Source organism: Leptonychotes weddellii, chromosome 11 (genome assembly GCF_054177405.1).
Source record: "Leptonychotes weddellii isolate Sample4059 chromosome 11, ASM5417740v2, whole genome shotgun sequence".
In the NCBI taxonomy this organism is placed as follows: domain Eukaryota; kingdom Metazoa; phylum Chordata; class Mammalia; order Carnivora; family Phocidae; genus Leptonychotes; species Leptonychotes weddellii.
This window is the reverse complement of record NC_138379.1, coordinates 13,075,663-13,092,052: the sequence shown is the minus strand read 5'-3', so window position 1 is coordinate 13,092,052 and position 16,390 is coordinate 13,075,663. Positions and strand designations below refer to the sequence as shown.

Genomic DNA, 16,390 nt, shown 5'->3' with positions numbered 1-16,390 from the left:
AAACATTTTATTTTGAGATAATTGTAGATCTACATGCAGTTGTAAGAAATAATAGTGAGAGAAGATCAGATGAAAGAGACAAGGAAAACTATAGTGTTATTATTATTGCTTTGATTCTAGAGCAAAGCACCAGAAATCAAGGTAAATGAGTTAAGTGCACCACATGTGATTTGGGGGGTGGGCATGGCTATAAAAGGGCATCAGCTGAGATCCTTGTAGTGATGGAAATGTTCAGTATCTTGACTATATCAATGGCAATATCCTGGTTTTGATAGTGTATTATGGTTTTCTAAGATTTTACCATTGGGGGAAGCTGGGTAAAGGGTACACATGATCTCTCTCTCTCTCTCTCTCACTCACTATTATTTCTTACAACTGCCTGTGTATCTACAGTTATATCAAAATAAAAAGCTTAAAAAAGGCAGGGAGTACCTGGGTGGCTCAGATGGTTAAGCATCTGCCTTCAGCTCAGGTCATGATCCCAGGGTCCTGGGATTGAGTCCCACATCGGGCTCCCTACTTGGCAAGGAGTCTGCTTCTCCTTCTCCCTCTGCCCCTCCCCCCCTGCTGGTGCTCTCTCTCTCTTGCTATCTCTCTGTCAATAATAAATAAAATCTAAAAATAATAATAATAAATAAATAAATAATTTTTTTTAAAAAAAGGTAACACATGCTCCTTGTAACAAGTAAAACAACAGTCTGATCACACCCTCCCAATCCCTCCCATTCCCACCCTCCTGAGATATCAATGCAAACTCACTGCTTATATAAACATCTGGCAGTTCTTTTTTTCTGTATCAAAATTGGATTATGTAAACTACATACTACCCTGCAACCTTTCTACTTCACCTATCACACTGTATCGTAGAGAACTTAAAAAAAAAATCTTTAAACACCAAGCAGAATGGCAGGTACGGAATATTTTCTGACTGGGACAAATCTGACAAATGTTTACCATGCTAATGTCTAGTAGCTGAGTCAGCTGCATTTAGTGAGAGTGAACAGGAGAGTACAATATAGGAGAGATTGCACAAATGCAAGGTCTTCAGCAGCTATTCTAGGATCCCAACCCCCTCTATGCCTCCTCCATGCAACTATCCCATAGGCCCACAGAGGAAGAAATGCTAAAAGATTTCTTTTCAGCAGAAAATTGCTGGAGGGGATAATTCTCCCACATACTCAAGACACAGCAAACAAACTTCCTGAAAACATATTCCTCCTTCAAGGAGAAGTGCAAAATGTATTGTTAGTAATTTTTTTAAAACATCCATTTTTGTAATAACTACTTCCACTATTACTGAGTGCTAATATTTTATATAATCTATCTCTAAAGCCCCCTTCTATCCCTCTCCCATTTTATAGACAAAAACCTGGCTCACTGTGAAATAGCTTGCCCATGATCAGTGAGTACATGATAAAGTTGGTGTTCAAAGCTATAAAACTACTGCTCTTCCCACTTTAACAGGTTTTTCTATATTATCACATGCCAACAGAAGAGAGTCAATAAATTCAACACATGTATTTAGGCAGATGCCATTTTCCACATATGTCTGCTGACTCTGATCCAACTTTTTTTTCCATTTAGCATATTTTGGGGCAACTATACAATATGCCCAGCCCTACTGTAGGTGACAGGGACAGAGAGGTTAAATAAAACAAAAACCAGAATAGGCCTCCAACCTCAAAGAGCTTTTTCAGTCTAGTGAGGAGTCTACAACCACAGTATACTCTAACTATATAGCTCCCATAGTGAAATGTGGCAAGAACTACTCACAAGGAAGTACAAAGTGCTATGGGTTTGAAGAATCCAGCTATCCATCCAAAAGCAAATGATAATCTCTCACATTAGCTTCCTTACAACTGTTCTTAGTTTCAATTCTTCCCTGATATACAACGTCCTTCTATACAAAACACTGCCCTGAGCATACTCAACAAGTATGAACAAAAGCTTGCCAGCTCATGCCAGCAATAAAGCTCCCTCTCCAAAAATAATACTGTAATTTTTTAAAACTTTGGCAATGAGGGGCGCCTGAGCAGCTCAGACAGTTAAGTGTCTGACTCTTGATCTCAGCTCAGGTCTTGATCTCGGGGTCATGAGTTCAAGCCCTGCATTGGGCTCTAAGCTGGGCATGAAGCCTACTTAAAAAAAAAAAAAAAAAAAAAAATTAATTTTGGCAATGAAAATAAACTATCTTTAACCTTTTTGGTCAAATCATGGATGTACAGAGTTAAAAGTGACTCAGACATCATTTTGAACGTAACATCTTAGAAAGTTAAATTCACCTGTCCATTGTTACAAGACTTACTAAGAGTAGCTCTGAGACAAAAGCCCAGGTTTCTCAATTCATTGTATGGGGTTCCTTCCCACCACTGCTTCTTTCTTTTAAGTCCAATAAAAATGAACTTAATGAAGTAAAGATTTTCTCTTTTTTTTTCTTTTAAGATTTTACTTATTCATTTGAGAGAGAGAGAACTCATGAGCTCGAGCATGAGCAGGGTGAGGGGTAGAGGGAGAGGGAGAAGCAGACTCCCCACTAAGCAGGGAGCCTGACAACGACCATGCAGGGCTCAATCCAAGGACCCCGGGGTCACAACCTGAGGGGAAAGCAGATGCTTAATTGACTGAGTCACCCAGGTGCCCCTGGTTTTTCTCTTTTCATCAATAGATGCGGATGCATTCATGAATACATAAACATGCACAGTTTAAAGACTATCAAGGGGCACCTGGGTGGCTCAGTTGGTTAAGCGTCTGCCTTCGGCTCAGGTCATGATCCCAGAGTTCTGGGATCGAGTCCCACATCGGGCTCCCTGCTCCTTGGGAGCCTGCTTCTCCCTCTGCCTCTCTCTCTCTCTGTCTCTCATGAATAAATAAATAAAATCTTTAAAGAAAATAAATAAATAAATAAAGACTATCAAAAACTAACACGCTGGGGTGCCTGGGTGGCTCAGTCGTTAAGCGTCTGCCTTCGGCTCAGGTCATGATCCCAGGGTCCTGGGATCGAGCCCCACATCGGGCTCCCTGTTCCGTGGGAAGCCTGCTTCTCCCTGTCCCACTCCCCCTGCTTGTGTTCCCTCTCTCGCTATGTCTCTCTCTGCCAAATAAATAAAATTAAAAAAAAAAAACCCTAACATGCCAAACACCATGATGTGGTACATACAGAGGTAAAGGACTGCCTATCCTTGATATGGAAGAAGCTCTTCAGGCATTTGGGGGTGAAATGTCAGTACACTCTATAAAAAAAAAAAAGCCATCAACATCATCACCATCATCTTACCAACAACTAGTATTTTAGGGGTATCCACTATGAGCCAGGCACCTTGCATGTTATTTCTGATCCTTAGAACCACTCTTGAAAGACAGGTGTTATCACCCCACTGTATATTTGTGTGCACCAGGTTTATAGAAGTATCTCCAAACCCCACGGCTACCCCAGGGGCTGAGCCAGAATTCCAACTCTAGAGTGCACGCTCTTTTCCCACTATCCTACACTCCCCTCCAAGGACAGAATAACTACACTACACATGTGGCTGGGACATCAAGCCACTTCAAATTTTGATATAATTTCCTGACTGGCAGTTATGTAATTTAGCCATCTTTTCAATCTTCAGGTTATTTTCACTAATTTTTTTTTTTTAAGATTTTATTTATTTATTTGACAGAGAGAGACACAGCAAGAGAAAGAACATAAGCAGGGGGAGTGGGAGAGGGAGAAGCAAGTTTCCCACGGAGCAGGGAGCCCGATGTGGGGATCGATCCCAGGACCCTGGGATCATGACCTGAGCCAAAGGCAGAGGCTTAACAACTGAGCCACCCAGGCGCCCCTATTTTCATTAATTTTCTTTCATGATTCCTCAGTGGTCTTCCAGGTTTTCTTTCTTTTCTTTTAAGAAACAGATACCCTTTTTCCAAATGCAATCTTCTGTGAAAACACTAAAATATAAGAGATCAAAGTTGAGCTGCTCTGGTTTAAGCAGAGTGGGAGAACCAAAGCTCCTCCCGACTCTCACAGCCACCCCTTAGGCACCTCCAAAGAACACAGTTTGAAAAACACTAACTTGGGGCACCTGGCTGGCTCAGTCGGTAGAACATGGGACTCTGGGTCTTGGGGTTGTGAGTACAAGTTCCATGTTGGGCAAGGAGCCTACTTATTTTTTTTTTTATTAAAGATGTATTTATTGGGGGGGGGGGGGGCGGGTGTGCATGTACAAGCAGGGGGAGGGGCAGAGGAGAGAATCTTCAAGTAGACTCCCTACCTGAGCATGGAGCCCCATCATGACTGCTAGATCATGACCTGAGCCAAAACCAAGAGTCAGATGCTCAACTGACAGAGCCACCCAGGCACCCCAAGCCTACTTTAAAAAAAATAATTAATTAAATTTTAAAAAGAAATGATAGTATACAAAAAAGAAAAACACTAATTTAAAACAGAAGACTCTAACTTCTCCATCTCAGCTTTGCCACTTACCATGTGTATAACCTTTGGAAAGAAAAAGTTTTACTTTTTCCTGTCCTTTACAATAGAGGTATCACCACTCACTTTATAAGTTTGTTATGAATATTACAAGGAGAAACAAATACAAAATTCCCAGTACATGGTAAGTATTCAAAAGTTGGCTCCACTCTCTTTTATCCTGCAGAGGTTTTGTTGCCAATTCAAGAAAGCTCAATAAACATATTTGATATTTTTGGTAGCAGAGACGTGAACAAGTAAATGCTCCCATAGCTCAACTAAAATGAACATAATAAATCCATTAAACCTACCTAGCAAGGTAATACCCCCTCCCAGGTTAGCTTCCCAGTCAGTCAATGACCCATGGACCTCAAACCATGATTTTGATAATAGACAGGAGATCCCTTATGAGATACTTTAATGTAAACTCTAAGTGTCTGGTGAATGTGTTAACGTTCTCAGTACCTTAACTTTGGCATTTCCTGAGCTGAGCATTTAAACTGACAACTTAATACTGCATTCAATGAGTATTTTTATGTTTATGTTCTACAACAGAATCTAATGTTCATTTGCCCATCTTCTGGACTTCTTTTTCTCCAAATACTACAATACAAAAATACACGTATGTCATGTGCACCTTCACCTAAGCAATTTTAACCTGGCCCTTCCTAAATAGTCATTAAGAATCTATTACCTTAGTCTGTTATTGATAATGTGTTCCCATTTCTACATGTATAACAGGAGACCAAACCAATTTTTACAGGAAAAGATTCTCAGTCCTAATCTAAACCCAGCCAACAACTCTCAAATCACACACTCTATGGAAGCTGCAGATGTTGGCTTTGATCCTTAGGATTTAGGAAGAATCACAACAATAATACATCACACTGCCATGAAAAGACTCGTTTACGATAAAAAACACATCCCTGAGCATTCAACCCAGGAGCCAAAAAGATTCAGAATGCTAATCTTCCATTTTACCAGGAGACCTTGAGCAATTTACCTACTCTCTATTGATTATTTCTTCATAAAGAAAATGAAAATATACTCATTACAATGCCAGAGATACTGTTTTGATTAACCATCAAACAACTATGTCCTGGGGTTACCAGGGACCTCAGCAAGTCATCTTTCTCACCTCCCTCATTCCTTAACAAGTCCACACCTAAATCATCCTAGAAAGATAGTTACTAAGTCTTTGAAGAAGATATTCCAGTATCTTGTCAGGAAATTCTTTCTATTTGTAATCTATATCCCTTCCACTGCAATTAAAACACATTCCCTCTTGTCTTCTATGGAAAAAGAACATCTGCTTAATACCACCTGAACAATATCCCTTCAAGAGATTATAAAATATAGGAAGCCCATTTTAAGAAGCTTCATGTAAATGCAACATGGCTTTAAATGGGTCATCTTAGACAAAGAACATGATTAAGAGTCTTAAATTCCCAGTTCCATCACCGACTTGCTCTGAAGATAGGAAGTTAAAACCATGCAGATGCTGTACCTCAATCACCCCATCAGTAAAATGCAAATAATAAAACCAGTATGTTAGGAGAATTCAGTTCCTCAAAAAGTTAAACATAAAGGAAAAAGATTCTCAATCCCAATCTAAGCCTGGCCAACAACTCTCAAATCACACACTCTGTGGAAGCTGCAGATGTTGGCTTGATCCCTATGGTCTGGGAAGAATCACAACAATAATACATTACCAGATAGCCCTGCAATTACACTCCTATGCAGATACCCAAAACAACTGAAAACAAGTACTCATACATGAATGTTTACAGTAGTTCTATTAATGATATCCAAAAGGTAGAAACAGTCCAAATGTTCATCAATGGATAAATGGACAGATTATTGGTATATACATACACAAAAGGTTACGTACTGTTATGATTCCATTTCTTTTTTAAAGATTTTGTTTATTTGTCAGGGGGAGAGACAGCGAGAGAGGGAACACAAGCAGGGGGAATGGGAGAGGGAGAAGCAGGCTTCCTGCGGAGCAGGGAGCCCGAGATGGGGCTCAATCCCAGGACCCTGGGATCATGACCTGAGTCGAAGGCAGACGCTTAACCACTGAGCCACCCAGGCGCCCCTATGATTCCATTTATATGAGAGAGCCACAATAGATCAATCAACCAGATTGCTGGTTTCCAGGGCTGGTGGAAGGAGGGAAATGAAAAGAAACTGCATAAACTGGGAAGATGTTTTACTCTGGAATAATCGAAATGTTTTGGAACTATGGAGGTGGTGGTTTCACAACACTGTGAATGTACTAAACACCACTGAATTGTTCACTTTAAAATAGTTAATTTTAGTGGGGCGCTGGTTGGCTCAGTTGGTTAAGCGTCTAACTCTTGTTTTCAGCTCAGGTCATGATCTCAGGGTGGTGAGATTGAGCCCCGCGTCCTCCCGCTCCGCTGGGGAGTCTGCTTGAGATTCTCTGCCTCTCACCCTTCCTCAGCCCTTCCTTCCCCCACTCACATGAGTGTGTGTGCTCTCTCTCTCTCTCTCTCAAATAAATAAATAAAATCCTTAAAAAATAAAAATAAGGGGTGCCTGGGTGGCTCAGATGGTTAAGCGTCTGCCTTCAGCTCAGGTCACGATCCCAGGGTCCTGGGATCGAGTCCCGCATCGGGCTCCCTGCTAGGCGGGGAGCCTGCTTCTCCCTCTGCCGCTGCCTCTCTCTATCTCTCTCTCTGACTCTCATGAATAAATAAATAAAAAACAAACAAAAATAAATAAAAATAAATTTTAAAAAATGGTTATTTTTGTGTTATGTGAATTTTACCTCAATAAATTAAAAAAAAAAAAAAAGAATGCCAGAAGAGGGGCGCCTGGGTGGCTCAGCCATTGAGGGTCTGCCTTCAGCTCAGGTCATGATCCCAAGGTCCTGGGATCGAGCCCCATATCAGGCTCCCTGCTCAGTGGGAAGCCTGCTTCTCCCTCTCACACTCCCCCTGCTTGTGTTCCCTCTCTCGCTGTCTCTCTGTCAAATAAATAAAGTCTTTAAAAAAAAAAAAGAATGCTAGAAGAACTAATGGGGACAATATCCATAAAATGCTTAGCCCTTCCCAGGGAAGTCACCATATAAATTTCCAGGTAGACTGGTAGCAAAAATGTTTAATATTATCTCAGTATAGCCTATTAGACTCTAAGCAAAGAATATGTAAATGAGACACAAAACAGAAATCAAAATAAAGTCTAGAATCACAGTTATACAGTATTCTATATGGCAATAAGAGCCAATAAAAATAAGCGAATGAATAATGAGATAAATAACCAAGCATATCAGCTAATTAACTATAGCAACAATGGCCATAGAAAAGCAACAAGAAAAAATAAAGGTAAGGAATGAACTTTAAAAAGCCAGCAGTACCAAAATACAAAGACGCATTAGGTAGGGAGCTAAAAACAGAGAAGCTAATGATAGCAAAGTTAAAAAAGACATAAACCCTTAAATTCCAAGGCCACATATAAAGACCATGAGAATCTCTACTCTTGCCATTTTAACTCAGTCCTTAATCTCTTTCTCCTTTAATATAACCTCCTGTCAAGATACCAAGGCTAGGCCACCATTCCTATCGTCATATTACTTCTTCAAGTATTACTTCTTATGGGGAGACAGACATGCTAATTACCAAAATATAGAGACCATCTCTATCTACTTCCTCCCTTCGCACTTTTTAAATTCACTTCAGTGTGGCTTCTGGCCCTACATTCCTCCAACACTGTTCTTGTTATGACCATCAATGATCTTTGTGTTGCTAAATCCAAAAAATACAGGCAATCACTTTCTCCTTGAAACATGTTCCTCTCTCAGTTTCTGAGATTTCCTATTAAATTCCTTGGATCTTGGTCGGGAACACTCTCCTCCTGTTAGTCTATACATACATTCCCTCTAGGTAATCTTGGCCATTTTTCTTGACTGTAAATACTACCTACCAAGAACATCCAGATTTACTGCCAGGGCCCTTCCAGCAGCACTCAAAGGCTACTTGCTTGATGTCTCCACTTACATGTTTTCAACAGACAGCTCACATTCGGCATGACTAAAGTTGAAGGTCTTCATTCTACTTCCCAACTGTAGTCAAAATCTGTTCCTTCTCAAATGTCCATCTCAGAAATGGCAACTTCATCTACCCAGAGGCTCAAGCCAGAAATTTGGGAATCATACTAGACTCTTCTCTCCTCCCACATATCCAATCCATCCTTAAGTCTTGCCTGTCCTAGTTCTAAAATATCTATTGAATCTTAAAAAAAATAAAAATAATAATAAAATAAAATGTCTATGAGTCTTTCTACATCCTTCCATCTCCACTGCCTAGAGCCTAATCCAAGCCATGATCATCTTTTGCCAGGACCACAGTAAGACATCTTAACTCTCATACTTCTCCCACTTCTCTTCCAAATTCTCCAGTTTCCAAAATTTTTTCCACAAATTTCTAATATTTTCCACAATGTAGCCAGAGCAATTTTTAAAAATCATGTATTAGGTCACAACACTCATACTTAAACTCTTCCAAGGCTTCCAGTTATACTTAGGAAAAAAATCCAAAATCCTTAACACAGTCCTCCCTATGTCTCTATCCTCATCCTATGCCCCTCTCCTTCCTCCCCCACTGCTCACTGTATTCCAGCCACCCAATCTTCTTCCAGCTTCTCAAATGTGCTGTGTTCCTTTCCACCTTAAGGCTTTCATACATCCTATTCCCTTTGCCTTTCCCTTTCATCCTTCTAATCTCTGCTTAAATATCACTTCTTCAGAGAAACCTCCCCAAAGCTCCAATATAATTCAGGCTCCCCTACTATAATCTCTTTTTTACTTTTCCATCATAGGACTTGATACACTTTGCAATTATACAATTATTGGTGTATTTTTTTGTTTATGGTCTCTCTTCCCTTTGGACTATAAGGGTATGGACAGTGTCTATTTTATCACTGTAGTCTTAGTATAGTGGTAGTAGTTTAGAGAGTTTAGAATTGTTTAAAGTAGTTTAGTATCAGTATAATTTAGGGATTAAAAGCAAGAGACTATGGAGCCAGACTGCTTAGATTCCAATCCTGGTGCTGCCAGTAACTAGCTTGAAACCTTGGGCAAACTGCTTAACCTATCTGTGCCACAATCTCCACATCTATGAAATGGGGATAATAAAAAGTACCTACACCATAAAACTGTTGTAAGAATAAAAAGAATCAATGATACAAAGAACTTCAATAAGCACTGGTTCTAATCAGCTCTTATTATGGTATCCACAACACTTACCGCAGTGGTGGACATTCAATAAACATTTACTGAATGAATGAATGAATGAATGAAAAAAAAAACAAGACTCCACTATAATCATTATATAGGTCTTTAAAATGACAAAGCAGGAATATTACAGAGACTTCAGAGAGGAAAACAAAAACAGTTAAGGCAAAGACTGAAGCCACCCACAATTTATAAGGGTATAAAGGAACAAGAGTAATAAAAAAAAGCTAACTCTATTGGATTCCCAGTCTTCACCGCTATACGTAAAATATGTTCACTCTTCCAGAAGTTTACCCAAGGTGATTTGGTAGCTTTGACTTTTCCCTAAATATCATTCTTTTCTGTGCCTTAAGTCAACTTCTTCCAAATACTTCAACCACTAATCACAGTTCAAATAGATGGTAAAATTCAGATGCTAAAAATTTTCTACCTGTTTTGCAAAGAAATGTTCTTCTGTTCCTAAAATAGCTCTGGCCTGTTTTACCACACATATTACAGAATCCTCAAAATTTTGCCATTTCTTTTCTATTTGGAATTCTTTCAGACACTGTTGCTTTCTAGGTTTCTCTTTCCCAGTAAAGATGCATCCTCTAATTTGAAGCACACAGAGAAAGGAGAGACAAATATGCTGCTTTAAATTCCCATTTCCTATTCAAGTTGTCTCAAAAGACACTAAACTTCAATCTAAGCATCACCATTATTTGTTCTTGTTTGGGGGAACATAAAATCCTTATCATGTGGGCGCCTGGGTGGCTCAGTCGTTAAGCGGCTGCCTTCGGCTCAGATCGTGATCCCAGGGTCCTGGAATGGAGCCCCACATCGGGTTCCCTGCTCCGCGGGAAGCCTGCTTCTCCCTCTCCCACTCCCCCTGCTTGTGTTCCTGCTCTCGCTGTCTCTGTCAAATAGATAAATAAAATCTTTAAAAAAAAAATCCTTATCATGCTATAATAGTAATACTGAAAATGATAACAGCTGTCATATATAGCGCTATCTGCTGTTCTAAATATTTTACATATATTAACTCATTCAATTCTCGCAACTGCATGGTATTCTACACATGAGGAAAGGCATAGAGAGGTAAAGTAACTTGCCCAAGTTGCAGAGCTAGTAAATAGTGGTCCTGGGATTTGGACTCAGACTGCCTGACTCCAAGAATCAGTACCACTAGGCTGTTATTCAAGAGTCTGGAAAGACATGTTTTTCTACCCTGTTTTCACTGGTCACCTAGACTGAACTACTGCTATTCTCTCCCCAAATCAAACAGGCATATTAATCCTAAGCAACTCAGCAAAACTTTAAATGTTTCATTACGTCATAAACATACACACCTAAAACAAAGTAATTTTGGTTCATGGGAGAATGAATATATGTTCTATCCTGGGAAGCAGAAATAAACAAATGATGAAATCATGAAATGTGAAATTTGCCTCAGTTAATTCTACAGATCGAAATACAATTCCAGGGCGCCTGGGTGGCTCAGTCGGTTGAGCGGCTGCCTTCGGCTCAGGTCGTGATCCTGGAGTCCCTGGATCGAGTCCCGCATCGGGCTCCCTGCTCGGCGGGGGGTCTGCTTCTCCCTCTGACCCTCCTCCCTCTCACCCTCCTCCCTCTCATGCTCTCTGTCTCTCATTCTCTCTCAAATAAATAAATAAAAAAAAATCTTTAAAAAAAAAAAAAAGAAATACAATTCCAATTAATAGTAAAAAAAAAAAAAAAAAATTCCAGAAATACAATTCCAGAAATAGTAAAAAAAAAAAAAAAAATACTACAAAATACTTGTAATATCTTGGAAGAAAGGTACCAAACAAGATTGTATTATTGTACTGTATATATTGTATTGTACATTGTATTATTATTTACACATATTCAGCAGTAGCCTACATATTCCCTCTCTCAATTTCATGACAATCCTTCAAAGTCTTTCCCCTCACATAAGGCTAAGAACTTCAGCTTAGTCCCTGCTACAAATAAACCTGAAGGCATGTATTCAATGTTTAAATTCATTTAGCTCAACTTCCAAAGAACAGTTAGATTGGAAAAAATTAATAAATGAGAACCAATTAAATTCAGGTCACATTAGAAGTAAAAAATTAAACTTATTAGCCAAGCATACTGGACATTTCTAAGTCACAGGCATCCTTTATTATGCCAAATCCAGTGTCATCATACAAGAACAAATATTACATGTAGCAATCTTAAGTGAAGACTTCCACTGTGATGGCAGCAAGAGAACCTTAATTTAGTGAATCATGATATGCTGTGAATGCAACTTTTTAAGGGGATTAAGGATGCCGTTACTGAAGACTCTAATCCCCAAGAAAACCCAGTGCCCTCCTCACTCCTTCATCTCTCTGTCAGCCCCCATTTGTTTCTTTCAGAGCACAGCTTAAATTTCAATATTAACCAGGTACCTAGTCAACTCTGCTCCCCACTGGAATAAACTTGGTAAAAGCAAGTACACTCACGTCTACCTTTGTATCCCAGCATCTAATGAGCATTAAATAAATATTTGCTAGATGAACAAAAGTCTGAAAAGGTAAGGGTTGAAAAAGAGTTACAATCGGGGCACCTGCGTGGCTCAGTCGGTTAAGTGTCAGCCTTCAGCCCAGGTCGTGATCCCAGGGTCCTGGGATCGAGCCCCGCATCGGGCTCCCTGCTCAGTGAGGAGCCTGCTTCTCCATCTGCCACTTATCCTGCTTGTGCTCTCTCTCTCAGATAAATAAAATCTTTAAAAAAAAAAGAAAGAAAGAAAGAAAAAGAGTCACAATCAAGAAATAGTTCCAAAAGGTCTGTGAGGAATATATTGCACCTTAGGAAATAACACAGTACAAGAAGAGTACTCAATGAAGAAAGGAAGAAGTCTGGGTGGAGAAGTAGAGATTATAAACCCCAAGAAGAGACAGAGAACAAGATGGAAAAGTTACTAATCTACAGATGCACAGGCAAGACTAACTGGAAGAGAGGGGGTAAATATCTCAGTCTCACCTCATAAACATGCTGCACCTCAAACTTGTCTTTCACTAGCACTTGCAGGCACTCCTTTCCACCTACGTATTAGTAAGCTCCTCCCATGCTGGTTTAATGTTTGTCACCTCTCTCCTCCATGACTGTCAGGCATAATGCTGCCTTGAAAGAAGCAAGGTAAAAAAAATAAAATAATAAAATTAAAATTAAAAAAAAAGAAAGAAGATGGGGCGCCTGGGTGGCTCAGTCGTTAGGCGTCTGCCTTCGGCTCGGGTTGTGATCCCGGGGTCCTGGGATCGAGCCCCACATCGGGCTCCCTGCTCCGCGGGAAGCCTGCTTCTCCCTCTCCCATTCCCCCTGCTGTATTCCCTCTTTCGCTGTGTCTCTCTCTGTCAAATAAATAAATAAAATCTTTAAAAAAAAAAGAAAGAAGCAAGGTGTCCAAGAACCTAGATGACATCTACTCATTGTTTCTGTAAGATAGGACAGCAGTTAACATCTGAAGAGCACTTTACCTTTTTAAGGCAGTTTCATGTACTTTTTCTCTACGGAAGTATTATAGAAGTATTCTCTTTCCCATTCTTTAAATACAGATTCATAAAAGTATTCAAAGCCTTGGATTTAAATCCCAGCTCTGCTACATACCTGCTCTGTGATCTTGGTCAAATTATTTACTCTCTCTGAGTTCAGTATCCACTGGGAAAATAATATTCACCTTAAAGGACTGCTATGAGTATTCAGTGAGATAATACATATAAAGAACATGCCCAATAAAGGGCAGTAACCTTCCCTATCGCCTCCTTAAATAATTTGTACAGGATTTCTCAGCTAAGGAAGCTCATAAGCCTAGGACTTAAACCCAGGTCTCCTGATTCCTTAATCTGTCTTCTTCTTACCACATCACTTTGGCAGACTGCCACATACTACTGGGCACATAAATACGTTCTGACAATAACTGATCACAAAATTTTTATCTATCAGTAACTAATTTTAGCTTTGCAAAAAGGGAAAAAAATAGATCTAATTAACTAGGGGGGGAAAAGGGGTTTGAAAATATAAAATGTAAATTACCCCCAAACCACGGGACAGGTTGTACCATAGTACTTCTGTACAAAAAGAAATTATGACAAGAAACAGAAAGTTCTCTCTGGGTTTATGAGAAACAGTTGGAGAAAGAAACAAGAATGACTATGATTAAAGGAACTTAAGGGTTTTGTGTTTTGTTTTGTTTTGCTTTGTTTTGTTTTTTGGTAAAACAAACCACTGGGCAAAAAGATCTGCATCCCATCCCAAAATAACTCTATCAAGGCCGAGACACATCTTTAAAAAAAGAGACCTGGGGCGCCTGGATGACTAAGTCGGTTTGAGCTTCCGACTCTTGGTTTTGGCTCAGGTCATGGTCTCAGGTTGTGAGTTCAAGCCCCATGTGGTAGCGGGGAGTCGGCTTGGGATTCTCTTCCTCTCCTCTGTTCCCCACCCAATGAGCGTGCACTCTCTTCCTCTTTCAAATTAATACATAAATTTTTAAAAATAAATTTAAAAAAATTAAAAAATGGACGCCTGCGTGGCTCAGTCGGTTAAGCATCTGCCTTCGGCTTAGGTCATGATCCCAGAGTCCTGGGATCGGGTCCCGAATTAGGCTCGTTGCTCAACGGGGAGCCTGCTTCTCCCTCTGCCTGCAGCTCCCCCTGCTTGTGCTCTCTCTCTCTGGCAAATAAATAAATCTTTAAAAAAATTGTTTAGGGGCGCCTGAGTGGCTCAGTCGTTAAGCGTCTGCCTTCGGCTCAGGTCATGATCCCAGGGTTCTGGGATCGAGCCCCGCATCAGGCTCCCTGCCCAGCGGGAAGCCTGCTTCTCCCTCTTCCACTCCCCATGCTTGTGTTCCCTCTCTCGCTGTGTCTCTCTCTGTCAAATAAATAAAATCTTAAAAAAAAAAAAAATTTAAAAAAATTGTTTAAAAAATTAAAAAGAGACCTCAGTGTGCTAACAACAAAACTCTTTTTTTCCAATTCCTTTCAGGGCAAGATAAATGGGAATAGTGAGATAAACTGTCAACATTCATGAAGACCCTTGATGATCATAAATGTTTGGATTCAGTATTAATAAGGAGCAGAAAGGAGCATGATCAAAAAAAAGTTTTGGGGCACCTGGCTAGCTCAGCCAGTAGAACATGCAATTCTTATCTCAGGATCATGAATTCAAGCCCCTCACTGGATGTGGAGCTTACTTTAAAAAATAAATAAATAAAAGCATAAAAATTTCATACGATTCCTAACGTGTTGAAAATATTTTGAAAATTATACAGTATAAAAAGAAGTTATTACAGTTAGTAAAAATAACCAATTGTTTTCAAATGACATTTATAACTAATCTTTTCCAAGTGACAGACGTAACTCCTTCCAGGATAAGTTCTAGAAGATATTCAAAGAAGTTCGTATCTTAATAATCCCCAAGAACTTTCTCACTAAAAGAGAAGATAGAACAATTAAGTCACATTCTGAACCCGTAAGTTTCTGAAAGGAAATGCCAGAAGAGAGCCTGATCTGACAGACAGAACAGACAAGATTTAACCAAGAAAGGTAAACAGTGGAGTGAATTTGTCAAAAAGCAGGGTAGAAGCTCATAAGAAGCTCTATACCTATAACCCCACCACCAGCACCAAAACCAAATTTCTTGTCTTCTTCAATCCAACTTAAACCTCTGCTAATTATCTCCTACAGAAACATAACAAAATGTTCCTAACGTTTTTTGTGACACTCACAGCAAACTCCATCTATTATTTAGCATTAATTAGGAGCTGCTGATATACTATACTAACTATAAATTCTATGCAGAATAAATCCCCAGGAGATAATGTCACGGCCTTCTCTAAATTCTTTCCTCTGTTATAAATTTCTCTTTTACCATAAAAACTTTTCCAGAGAGCACACATTCTTAGCCTAACTTCCCAATGTAGATTTTCCACAGTCTGGTGGAAAACCCTTTCTGGAAGTACGGAGGTCCTGATAACTAGGAAATCTCTCATGATCAAGGGCCCTACATTTAAATATTGCTGACCTCAAAAAAAAAAAAAAATAGAGGAACAATAATCTTTCCAAAACTCATGAGAATTCTAAAAAAAAAAAAAAAATCATAGACTTGTATAGTTTCCATCTAAGAACTAGAAATTTAGTCTATTTTCTCTTAAAACCACTGTCCTACTGATTCTACAGACTATGGAAATACTTATTCAACCTAGAATGACCTCCAGCCTGAATATTTTTTTTCAACAAACAAGCTACGCAAATTAGGATCATGACACTGAATCCAATGAAAATAAAATTAATAAGAACACTTAGTCCCCAAAGTTTCCAAGTTGGGAGAGAAAAGGAAAACACAATGGAGTTGCCGGAATTTTAACTTTCTATTTAAATATCTCAATATTTGAATGATTCTTACACACAACCTGTTTAGTATATGCATAACTAAACCACTAATCAAATATAATAAAACTGTTCCGAACGCGCCTCCTTGGGTTGCCTCTGGATTCTTCCTAGAAAGCACTCTCAGACAAATATCTGATTTCAAAATCTTGACCATCCTCCGTTGGACATTAACCCATTTAACACCATAGAAGATTTCCACTGAGAACAAGCTGAGGAGAAGGAGAAGAAATAAGTATCAACCAGAAAGCAAACTGGACAGCAAACGAATTTTTCTTATCAAGAAACAGAACTGTC

At 39.4% G+C, this 16,390-nt stretch overlaps 1 protein-coding gene across 12 annotated transcripts in view; it reads right to left on the bottom strand.

The window, feature by feature from the left end:
• The window catches only part of AMBRA1 (autophagy and beclin 1 regulator 1), a 173,004-nt gene that overhangs the window by 155,681 nt on the left and 933 nt on the right, over positions 1–16,390 (bottom strand). Inside the window, exon 2 of one of the 12 annotated variants that reach the window (XM_081798173.1) lies at positions 12,693–12,833. The exons of the other annotated variants lie outside the window; for them this stretch is intronic. The gene's annotated coding sequence lies outside the window, so the exon portion shown is untranslated. The remainder of the gene's footprint in view (positions 1–12,692; positions 12,834–16,390) is intronic. 12 annotated transcript variants of the gene reach the window in all.